This window comes from Tasmannia lanceolata, unplaced genomic scaffold (assembly GCF_043159265.1).
Source record: "Tasmannia lanceolata isolate RefF3 unplaced genomic scaffold, GAP_Taslan_0.1 ptg000006l, whole genome shotgun sequence".
NCBI lineage: Eukaryota > Viridiplantae > Streptophyta > Magnoliopsida > Canellales > Winteraceae > Tasmannia > Tasmannia lanceolata.
In genome coordinates, this window is record NW_027518683.1 from 24028963 (window position 1) to 24041592 (window position 12630).

Below are 12630 nucleotides of genomic sequence, written 5' to 3' on the forward strand. Positions count from 1 at the left end.
GCCAATAACAATACCAAGAGATGTGATTCGTCTAAAGCTTGAAAGGGAAAATCTAAAAATGGAAAGATGAGTGTTGATATCAATTCAAGGGTAGATAATTTGTAAAAGGCAAACAATGGAGTGCAAATTCCAACTTCCTCCTTCCACGTGTAAGAAAGCACTTGGCATTTTGTGGTAATAAAAAAATAACTTGAATGGAAAAAAATGAAGCTAAGAGAGTGCAAATACCAGAAGGCTCTTTAAAAGAGAAGAGGGTGTATGGACTAAAAATGAGGGATGACAAATTTTACACCTTTTTTTTTTAATCTTTTGGCAAACAAGTAAACAACCAACACTTCTCTGCTTCGAAGGCATTAAATGCCTTCTTGACCAAATGGCTCATTTACTTTCTTTTCCTCGGTTAGGAAAGGTTTGGGCATGACCAGGAACGGCACTCCGAAACCTATGCCGGATTCCATTGCCGGCAATAGTAATGTCGATGGTGAGTTCTCATGCCCACAATACCAAAGCCAACAAAGATAGCACCACCAGGAAGGATGGGCTGCAGCCTAACGTGCCTCGTTGCTACAGTTTTACAAGAAGAACAGGGAAACAAAGTGAAGAAAAAGGGAGCTTGGTCTGGGAGGAAGAGAAGAGATTGGCGTGAGACGCCACAAGGTATTTGTAGGCGGGTCTAAGAAAGATGTACACATGGAAAAGAGGTTGAAGTTTGCAGGAGGAAACAATGGTTTCCTAGATCTAATGGGGCCGGGCGGACGGCTAGATCTGCCGTCCGCCGGAGAACAGAATTTCTAGGGTTTTGCTCAGGCCAAGGGGATCGCTTGCTCTGATACCATGAAGAATTTTGGAGATGTTCACTAATCTTGGATTTCTTGGATGCTTTACAATAATCTCAAGGTGTGCTTATATAGAGCACTTACATGATAAACATAGAATGGAATTAAGATAATTATAGAAGGAAATAATCCTAATCAAATCTACTTTCCTATTCTCTCTTGCTTGCCTCTTCTAATCCACTTGGCTAATTTATCTAGTTGCTTCATTTAGCCAACTTACCCAATCTACCTCTAAGATGATCCAACGGTGAGATCTTAACCCAATCCAACCGTTGGATCTCACACACATATTCTAACAAGAGACAGAAAGAGAGAGAGAGAGGGTAACAGAGAGGTGAAGACAAAAGAGAATAAGAGGGAGAGATGAAAGTGAGAGAGAGAGAGAGAGAGAGAGAGAGAGAGAGAGAAAAGAACTTTTAGAGAAAAGAGGGCATAGGGAGAGAGTGAGAGAGAGTAAGGTAGTAAAAAGAGAGAGTAGAGAGTATACCACAAAAAGCTTATCAAAGAAAAACAAAGGGACGAATCTTCCAAGAAGAAGCCAATTGCCGATTTTCTCTTCCATTTAAATTGTTTTTTTGTTTTTTTTTTTTGTGTTAGCCCAAAAACTTGACCTGCTTACCTTGGATTTCCAACCATCATATTAAGAAACCTCTTATTCCAATTAAGATTATTGCCGTTGTCACAAATTGGAACATGGCTCAATGGCAATTATGCCGTGGTCAATCAAAGATAGAATTTCCATACTGGAAATAAACCAACACCATATTGAATAAATTCCAAAATCATCAAGGTTTCTATTCATATGGGCACTTGCAAATGTCCATTTAAAACCTTCTATTTCTGCCATTATATGCTTCAAAACAACAAGTTCAAATCTCCTTATGGCAATTTCCAATTTAGCTTAAGTTGACCGAACCAACTTTTGGAAAGAGAACTCAAAATTCCTAATAAAATCATGGGTCCCAGTGTCCTACTTGCATGTGCCGAGTAGGTATTTTTTTCCCAAACTAATAGCTTGTACTGAATATATATCTTTTCATCTCAAGTTGGTAACTCCACCCCCACGTGAGAATAACTGCTGTAAATATAATGTTATTGCATTGATTGGTAGTCCAAGTGGGTCCCACATTCATTGCACGTGTTTGCAATACATTTAAGTAGAAATTACTATTTCCAGGAGAAAGCATGCATGCTTTGACGTGAATAGGCAAGATGCAAAAGCTTCCAAAAGTAATGCAAATGGGTGCCACCTTTACGTTTATGCATGCCCTTTCCTGTAGGTGATCAAAACCGTTCATTTGAAAACCCATTGTGTAAGTTAAAGCATGAGCATATGATTTTGTAATATTGCCAACTTCCTACTTGCATTTCGTAAGAGCTCAAATTGCCAATTCAATAAAAAACGATACTTGCCTCTCTCTTTTTTTTATTTTTCTTTTTCTTTTTTATTTATTTTTATTTTTATGGCAACTCCACACTTGACTTGGTCAATTTTCCAAATAAATATGCCCACATCCAATAAATTCCAAAAAAAAAACACTAATGCTCTGTATGGTTGCCGGGTTTTTTTTGTTCCTGGGAGTTACGTGGGAGAAAAAAATACCCTGGGCGATAGGTGGGAAAAAAAAAGTCCTAGAAGTATCCTGGTAAAATAAAAATCCCATGTTTGGTTATGTGGGAGAAAAAAATACCCTGGGAGATATGGTGGGAAAAAAAAAAAACCTTTGTTTGGTTGCTTAAACTGTTGGGTAGAAAAAAATTCTTCTCAAGCTTATTTTTGGTTCCTGAGTTTATTTTTGTTCCTAGGGTTATCTTGGGATGGGATGAAAAGGCAATCATTACAAAAGTGGGATTAAAAAATTCACCCCACAAGTAATCATTACAAGAGTGGGATTAAAAAAAACCTAGTGCTAAAAGGCAACCAAACATGGGATGGGATCAAAATTTAACTTACTCTCCCACATAACTCCCAGGAACAAAAAAAACCCTTCAACCAAACAGAGCAAAAGGCAGCCCTCTACTTTAGCAATGACCGAACCAAATTTTGGAATAGGCGTCATAATGTTTTAAACATGGGGCCCGCATTTTCAGGAGAGCATATCACGTGAATACACATAGTGCATGGATTTGGGTTATTCGGCTATCCAACTAAATGGGGTGGACATGATAACCATGAAGTGATCCTCACCGCCGGATTGATTGGCTACCACGCACATATACTAAAATGATCTCGACCATCGATTTTATGATCCACTATATGAGCAGGTGGCGCCCCAAAAACCATTTTCATAAGATAATTTAAATCGTTCATTAGACGGACCACATCACACCAACGGGTGGCGCCTTGCGGGCCGACCCAAGCCGTTCAATTACTAAGCCATGGCACAAATTGGGTTTCGCAATGATTTAGTAGCGCACTCCCCTAACCCTTTCTATAAGATTACCCTAACTGTTCGTTTAATGGGCCACCACCTTAAATTTTAATTTTTCTCAATAATGAGCCCGGGCCAGATCCAGCAAAGTACATTATGTCCATCATGGACATTGATTTTGCTTATTGGATCCAAATATAATCAAAATGCATTCATTCCATTAAAACAATGCAGGGCGCCCCTGCTTGATCCCATTACATCCGAATCGCTCAATGCGGGTCTACCAACCGGTTCCCAATTATCTCTGGTTTGGATTCTTCTGAATTACTCTTCTCGACACTTGACGGAAAAAAACGAAACACGGCAGAAATGATTAAAAATATTTAGAAATGTAACAGACGGACGCGGGAAGGAAAGACATTGGAAAATCGATGGAAAAACACTAATTTCTTTATCGATTAAGGCATAGCAAAATAGGGTGTCTACAGTTAGGCATCATTCTCGCTCGGTAATCCCGTCTTCAATTCCAAAGATTAACTCTCTTGAATTTCTTTTAAAAGGCTCATTTAAACTCTCTTGATGTAATCTACGTGACATGCATCCTAAAAATCTAATCTCGATATGGTTCGTAGATGCATTTTTCTGATCTTTTCTCATTTAGTTTGATTCGATCTATGTAAAACTTCTCCTAAAAAAATCAAAGTTGAGAGAATCCTAGATGATTCATTTGATTTATTTTAGTTAATTTGGGGTTCGAAAATGATCAAGAAATAAAATAGAACCCTAAAACCCTATTGAAGTGTGTGTATGGTCGACCTGAGCTTAGAGTGCCATCCAAGTTGCTTACGTACCCAAGCCTCACTAGGATCAAGGTCGACGTAGTTCGGTGACCTAAACCAAGCTACATATGGCTAACTCATCTAGGACACCGATCTAGACTGGACTCAACTGTTTCAACAGTTTATGAGGGATTAATTAATTCAAGTAGATTACGTTTTCTTATCCAAAAATTCCATCTAGGATGCTATTCCTATATGCTCCTAACTAAATGCAATTTTCTAAACTAATGCAAGTGGACCCTACATCCTAAGTTAACTAGGCATGCCCCATAAGGATAAATGTTAACTACGTGGAATCTAATCTAAGACTCAGTTGCTAACAAGGGCAACTGGTTGTGATGAGGCTTACCGGACTTGACACCCTAAGACTTAGAACTCGACTTAACCTAAGTGTTCCAAAGAGGGCTCTATAGGTTCCTATGAAGTGGGACCATGATCCAATAGTTCCAAAACCAGGATTTGATTAACCCAAATTATTAGGTTAGTGATTTTTAGTCTTTTAAGGGTTCCTAAAACCTAAAATTTAGGTAAAATCTAAGGCTCTAAGGGTTCCTGAAGGCATCAAATCCTAATCCTAATCTAGCGGAGTGGAGAAATGACCACGACTCATGACTTGTTCGTTCAACTAAAACAGATCGTAGCCATTGAAAGATGGACTACGGCCTAATTTAGACAAAAATGGGTAGGATATCCTAATCTAAGCTCACACATGTGAAGTACGTATGTCCGTGCTATACGCACCACGAAGGTACTGGGCTAAGGGTGTAATGTTTCATTAACACAAGAGGCACTGGGTAATGACCTCCCAGCCTACCACGCTAGATAGCACTCTGGATTCCTAAATAGGATGTGGGTGCATGTGATATGTAAGGGTTTGGATGAAGTGATGATAGTGTGTGCAGTAAATTTTCATAATCTATGATGCCTTCAGGTTTTGTTAGATTTAGTTTGTAGTATGATGTGATAAAGAAATAGAGCATAGCATACAAACTAATCTATCAAAAGCAGCATAAGCATAAAAGAGAGAGTTTTAACAAGCCTTTTTAATCAAAACCAGGTGAGTCATTCTTTGAAATTATAATGAAGTTAGGTCGTCCCCAGCAGAGTCGCCAATCTGTGGGACTCGATCCCGTGAGAGGGGCGCGACCCGCCTCTCTTGGTCTCTCGGTACCCACACGAGCGGCGTGTGCTTTTCAATTATTGATATAAATCTTCTTTTCCGTGAACTTGGGATCACTAGAGAAATCTGAATTTCACGCAAAAGAGAATGACCAGAGTCGCCACCTAGGTAAGGGACCTAGGACCCACGAGTGATACTACAATGATTTACGATCCCAGAAGTCTAGATCCGTTACCTAATTACGAGAATGGAAGGTGTTAGGCATCATTCTCGCCCTGTAATCCGGTCTTCAATTCCAAAGATTAACTCTCTTGGATTTCTTTTAACAGGCTCATTTAAACTCTCTTGATGTAATCTACGTGACATGCATCCTGAAAATCTAATCTCGATGTGGTTCGTAGATGCATTTCTCTGATATTTTTTGATTCAGTTTGATTCGATATATGTTAAAGTTATTCTAAAAAAATCTAAGTTGAGGGAATCCTAGATGATTCATTTGATTTATTTTACTTAATTTGGGGTTCGAAAATGATCAAGAAATAAAATACAACCCTAAAATCCTATTGAAGTGTGTGTAAGGTCGACCTGAGCTTGGAGTGCCATCCAAGTTGCCTATGTACCCAAGCCTCATTGGGATCAAGGTCGACGTAGTTCGGTGACCTAAACTAAGCTACATATGCCTAACTCATCTAGGACACCGATCTAGACTGGACTCAACTGCTTCAACAGTTTATGAGGGATTAATTAATTCAAGTTGATTATGTTTTCTTATCCGAAAACTCCATCTAGGATGCTATTTCTATATGCTCATAACTAAATGCAATTCCCTAAACTAATGCAAGTGGACCCTACATCCTAGGTTAACTAGGCATGCCCTATAAGGATAAATGTTAACTACGTTAAACCTAATCTAAGGCTCAGTTGCTAACAATGGCAACTGACTGTGATGAGGCTTACCGGACTTGACACCCTAAGACTTAGAACTCGACTTAACCTAAGTGTTCCAAAGATGGCTCTATAGGTTCGTATGAACTGGGACCATAATCCAATAGTTCCAAAACTAGGGTTTGATTAACCCAAATTATTAGGTTAGTGATTTTTAGTCTTTTAAGGGTTCCTAAAACCTAAAATTTAGGTAAAATCTAAGGTTCTAAGGGTTCTTAGACTAGTTAGGGTTTGTGGGTGTTTTTAAAGAGTATGAAGACTTTTATCAAATTTTTAGGGTTTTTACTGGAATTATCTAAGGATTATGATTTTTCTAATGTATTCTGACATTTGTGATTTTTCTGGAATATTTGGAGTATTTATCTCTTTTTAATGATTTTTACTGTTTTCATCAATTTATCGATGTTTCGAAGCAACATATATAAAATATAATCCAATTTGGTTCGAAACAATACCATAGCATTTTTATAACAGTAAAGAACTGCAGTCAAAATTTCATTGACTTTTACTGGGATTTACTATGTTTTATATATTTATCTAAATCCGTACAGATTTGAATTAAATTCATTAAAAATGCTAAATCATATTTAGAAATTCTGAAAAATTCACAAGATGATTCTAACAGATCAAATCTTTATTATTCTAGAATATGGGCTTCAAAAAAGATTTCTTGATTACAGAAACATCATTTATGTAGAAAATTACTATTTTTCATGTAATTCTCAATTGATTCCTTCAAAACTGATAGAAATTAACATGGATTTTAAAATTTTTATACACGAATCTACTGGAATGGATCAACACATGATTTCTGAAAATTTTCACGAATTTTTAATCACTTTTAATAATTATAAAACCATTTTTTCCATTACATAATTCAAAATAATTATTAAATAAACACGAAAATTCTTGAAATTTTTTATTATCTTAAAATATTGAAAAGTTACTGGAAACAAAATTTCATCTAGTTTTAACTTGATTTGTTATTTATTTTAATTTTTCTTCGAAAAACACCCTTTTTGGGGCGTTTATTCGAAGCGCTATAAAGCTATCGAGACGGATGAATTTTGACTCGAAATTTCGTTTATAGTAGTCTTTTTAAATGAATATCACTCAGAGATTATAAGTTAAAAAAAAATTAGGGCTAGAGATGAGTTGCTTTGAAAAGTCATCCAAAGACATAATTTTGACCCTATTTTATTAAATCCTTTTTTATTAATTTAAAAAAAAATCTTTTCTTTTAACTCAACATCATGCTGGAATTTTATTAAAAATTTCCCCTATTCTATATGCCAAGCACAAGAACAGTATAATGGTACTACGAAAGCATAGAAACATGGAGACTAGTGTGGGACATGATCCCGCGAGAGGTGCGTGGGGCGCGAGCCGCCGCGCGCTCTCTCTTTTGGTCTCTCGTTCCCACGCGATTGGCGTGTGCATTTTAATATTGATTTGAATTCGTCTTTCCTGTGGACTTGGGATCACTAAGGCAATCCGAATTCCACACGAAAGAGACTGACAGAGTCGCCACCTAGATGTGGGATCTAGGACCCATAATTAACCAGAAATCTAGACTCGCTACCTGGTTACGAGAATGGAAGGTATGGGGAGTTATCCACCACATGCACCATTCTTGTCCGATAATCGGTCTTCGATTCCAAAAGCTAACTCTTTTAAATTTATTTTAAATGGCTCATTCAACTCTATGTTAATGTGCGAACTAAGTGACATGCATCCTAGAATCTAATTTCAATGTGAATCCTAGATGTGTATCTTGATTTATTAATTTGTCTGGATTCATTCTAAGTGAAAGTTCTCCTAGAATTCTAATTTCATGGAAAACCCTAACTGATTTGATTAAGTATTTACAAGAAAATTAATATACAAAACACCACAATTTGTTGTGGTGCCGACTCGCGGGTGGTATGCCGTCAGACATCCAAGCTGCCTACGTACCCAAGCCTCACTGGGATCAGAGTCGACGTAGTTCGGTGCACCTAAGCTAAGCTACATATGCCTAACTCAACTAGGACACCGACTTAGACGGATTTGACTGTTTCAACAGTTTTAAGAGGAATTATTTAATTCAAGTTGAGGATTTTATTATCTTAGGATTTCATCTAAGATGCTATATGATTCTTATCTGAATGCAAGTTGTCCCTTAGACTAATGCAGGTTTGCCTACATCCTAGTTTACTAGGCTTGTCCTAGGGAAGGATTGGGTGACTAGTGTAACTAGACCTATGGTACGGTTGCTATTCATAGCAAGCGTCCGTGATGAGGCTGGACTCCTAACTCTAGGACTCCCTAAAACCTAGGACACGGCACGACACCAGTGTTCCTAAATTGGGCTCTAATGGTTCTTAGATTGGAAACCATAATCCAATGGTTCCGAAAGACACAAGATAAATCGATTTAAGTTCTCGAGGTTAATGAGTTTCAGATTTCGAAGATTTTCAGTTTCTAGACATTTAAGGATTACCAATGGTTCTAGGGTTCACCAATTTCGGCCTTGAATGGCATCCAAAGGAGGGAATCGTGCGCTCTTTCCTTGTGCAATTTAATACTTAGGTTATAGCATCTTATTGCCTGGCAGAATCTCAGGATTTCCGTGGACACTAACCTCGGAGCCAACAACATGCTATAACTTAAATATTCAAATTGTCAAAGATCAAGTTGCAATTGGGATACGATTATGGATGCACGGGCCATTTTTCCAGGAAAATCTAAAGATCCTAAAATTTCTGTTTCAATGGATTAAGGAGTGAACATATGACAGAATTTTAAAGTTCTTTAGGAATTTTTATATGATTTTCAATTAATTTCGAATTTTCCATGGATTTTATCAATTTTAAGCATATGAGCGGTTTTACAAGTGAAATTGTTGCAAATAAATTCGAAATGATTTGAAATTTTTACAGCAGCAAGATGAAAATGTATGTAGCTTACAGGATGAGTTTTGCATATTTTTACATTAAATTCACATTTAATCTTGATTAAACCATTAAATGTCCAGATTGCACAATTAACACATAAACTAATAGAAATATAACTCTAAATTCTATGAAATTTATACAGAAATACTATATGAATCAAAATAGCATGCAGTGAGATTTTCATGATTTGTAGAAATTATTTACTACCAATTTCGGATTTTACAATTGCCAGACCAGATTATAAATTAACACTACATCCCATATTAAAACAGATCCAAATCACACGAAAATTTTACAGTAACAAGTAATATGGAAGATAAGACTACTGTAAAAATTTTATGAATTTTAATGATGATCTGATGTTAGTAAAAATTCTCCTAAAATCTGATAAGTTTCAAAGAAAATATTAAATAATATACCAAATAAACTCCAAAAATCTTTACAAATTCATGGTAAAATGAATCAGTAACATATTATTTTCCCGCGAAATTTCATTAATTTTAGAATCTGTTTGGTATATAATTTAATTTTTCTTCGTCAAAAGATGTTTTTTGAAGAGTTTTCCATTTTTAAAACACAATTTGCGGAAAAAATCAGAAAAATTCGGAAAAATACAGAAATATTTTGAGAACAATGCACCTACCTGTGGTGAAGATCTCCGCCCAATCCAAAAAATATAAAAAATCCTGCCGCCGCCGATCCGCTCCGCCGTCTTTCGCTTTCTCTGGAGTGTTTAGAGGGAGTGATTGAGGGAGTGAAGAGATAATGGAAGAAGAATATTAGGGAGAGGGATGGAAGAATATATTGAGGAAAGGGATTGGAGGGAGTGATTAGAAGAGATAATGGAAGAGAAAGAGATAATGGAAGATAATTTTTTTTTTTTTTCCTTTTTTTCTTCTCTTATGGATGGGAAGGGAGATATATATAGGGAGAGAAAGAGAGAGAGAGAGATATGTTGGTGGAGAGCTCATCATGTTGTCCCTCTTAGTGGAGAATCCATCATTATTGTTCTTAGTGGAGGGCCCATCATGTTTCTTAGTGGAGAGTCCATCATTATTGCTCTTAGTGGAGGGCCCATCATGTTTCTTAGTGGAGAGTCCATCATTATTGCTCTTAGTGGAGGGCCCATCATGTTTCTTAGTGGAGAGTCCATCATTATTGCTCTTAGTGGAGGGCCCATCATGTTGTCTTAGTGGAGAGCTACCATCATTATTGCTCTTAGTGGAGGGCCCATCATGTTTCTTAGTGGAGAGTCCATCATTATTGCTCTTAGTGGAGGGCCCATCATGTTTCTTAGTGGAGAGCTACCATCATTGCTCTTCATAAGAGGCCTCACAAGAGGCCCCACTGAGGCCCCACAACGCGGGCCCCACAATGTGGGCCCTCGGTTGATTCGATTTTAAACAAATGTTCAATGCGGGCCCACCAAACGAGTCCAAATTTAATCAAAATGCATCATGCGGCCCCACCAAATGGGTCCAACTTTCTCGATCCAAATTTAATCGAAGCACCCAATGCGGGCCCACCAAACGGGTCCCAATTCTCTCTGGTTTAGATTTTTCTGAATAATCCTTCTCAACATTTAGCGGGAAAATACGAAACACGACGGAAACGACCAAAAATATTTAGAAATGTAACAAACGGATGCGGGAAAGAAAGACATTGGAAAACCGACGGAAAACAAACCCTAATTTCTTTATCGATTAAGGTAGAGCAAAATGGGGTGTCTACAGATGCCCCTCTTTGGTAGAGATGACGTAGTCATCGAATACCAAAGTCAAAATGACAGAGCCATTTTGCGTAGCTTTAATCGACAAAAGACTCTACACAAACGGAACTTAGACGCAAACATTTACTACCTAATGCAAGGCCCTAAATGAAATCCTAGAATTAGAACATAATAAGAAATCCTGATGCGGTGCCGTTCACAAACGGGCAACGAGAGAATGAGATACCACTTTCGAATGGATTCCGAACAGAAAGAACAAAGATCGTTCTCAAGCGGTTTTTTTTTTTTTTTTTTTTTTTTTTTTTTTTTTTTAAAGAAAATGAGACATCTTTCACAAGCGGGCTCAAGGAGGATAAGAGACCATTCACAAATGGATTCAGAAAATGAGGTACCGTTCACAAACGGGCTCAAGGAGAAGACGAGACCATTCACAAATGGACTCGAAAATGAGGTACCGTTTACAAACGGGCTTAAAGAGAACACATGACCATTCACAAATGGACTCGAGAAACGAGGCACCGTTCACAAATGGGCTCAAGGAGAACATGAGACCATTCACAAATGGACTCAGAAAATGAGGTACCATTCACAAACGGGCTCAAGGAGAATAAAAGACCATTCACAAATGGGCTCAGAAAATGAGGTACCGTTCACCAACGGGCTCAAGGAGAAGACGAGACCATTCACAAATGGATTCGAGAAACGAGGCACCGTTCACAAACGGGCTCAAGGAAAACATGAGACCATTCACAAATAGACTCAGAAAATGAGGTACCGTTCACAAACGGGCTCAAGGAGAATAAAAAGACCATTCACAAATGGGCTCAGAAAATGAGGTACCGTTCACCAACGGGCTCAAGGAGAAGACGAGACCATTCACAAATGGATTCGAGAAACGAGGCACCGTTCACAAACGGGCTCAAGGAAAACATGAGACCATTCACAAATAGACTCAGAAAATGAGGTACCGTTCACAAACGGGCTTAAGGAGAAGACGAGACCATTCACAAATGGACTCGAGAAACGAGGCACCGTTCACAAACGGGCTCTAGGAGAACATGAGACCATTCATAAATGGACTCGAGAAATGAGGCACCGTTCACAAATGGGCTCAAAGAAACAAGATAGCTTCAACCACGAAGAATTTAGAGATTTTTCATAAACTTGAATTTGACGTAGGATTGGATTTGATGAATTTTTGATTTTTCAGAAATAAGGCAGCGTCCACAAACGGGCTCAAGGAGGACATGAGACCATTCACAAATAGACTCAGAAAATGAAGTACCGTTCACAAACGGGCTTAAGGAGAAGACGGGACCATTTACAAATGGACTCGAGAAATGAGGCACCGTTCACAAACGGGCTCAAAGAAACAAGATAGCTTTGATTGATGAACTCAACAACGAAGAATTTAGAGTTTTTTCATGAACTTGAATTTGACATAGGATTGGAGTTGATGAATTTTGGGATTTTTCAGAAATAAGGCACCGTCCACAAACGGGCTCAAGGAGGACATGAGACCGTAAATGGACTCAGAAAAATGAGACACCGTTCACAAACGGGTTCAAGGAGAAGACGAGACCATTTACAAATGGACTCGAGAAACGAGGCACCGTTCACAAACGGGCTCTAAGAGAACATGAGACCATTCATAAATGGACTCGAGAAATGAGGCACCGTTCACAAATGGGCTCAAAGAAACAAGATAGCTTCAACCACGAAGAATTTAGAGATTTTTCATAAACTTGAATTTGACGTAGGATTGGATTTGATGAATTTTTGATTTTTCAGAAATAAGGCAGCGTCCACAAACGGGCTCAAGGAGGACATGAGACCATTCACAAATAGACTCA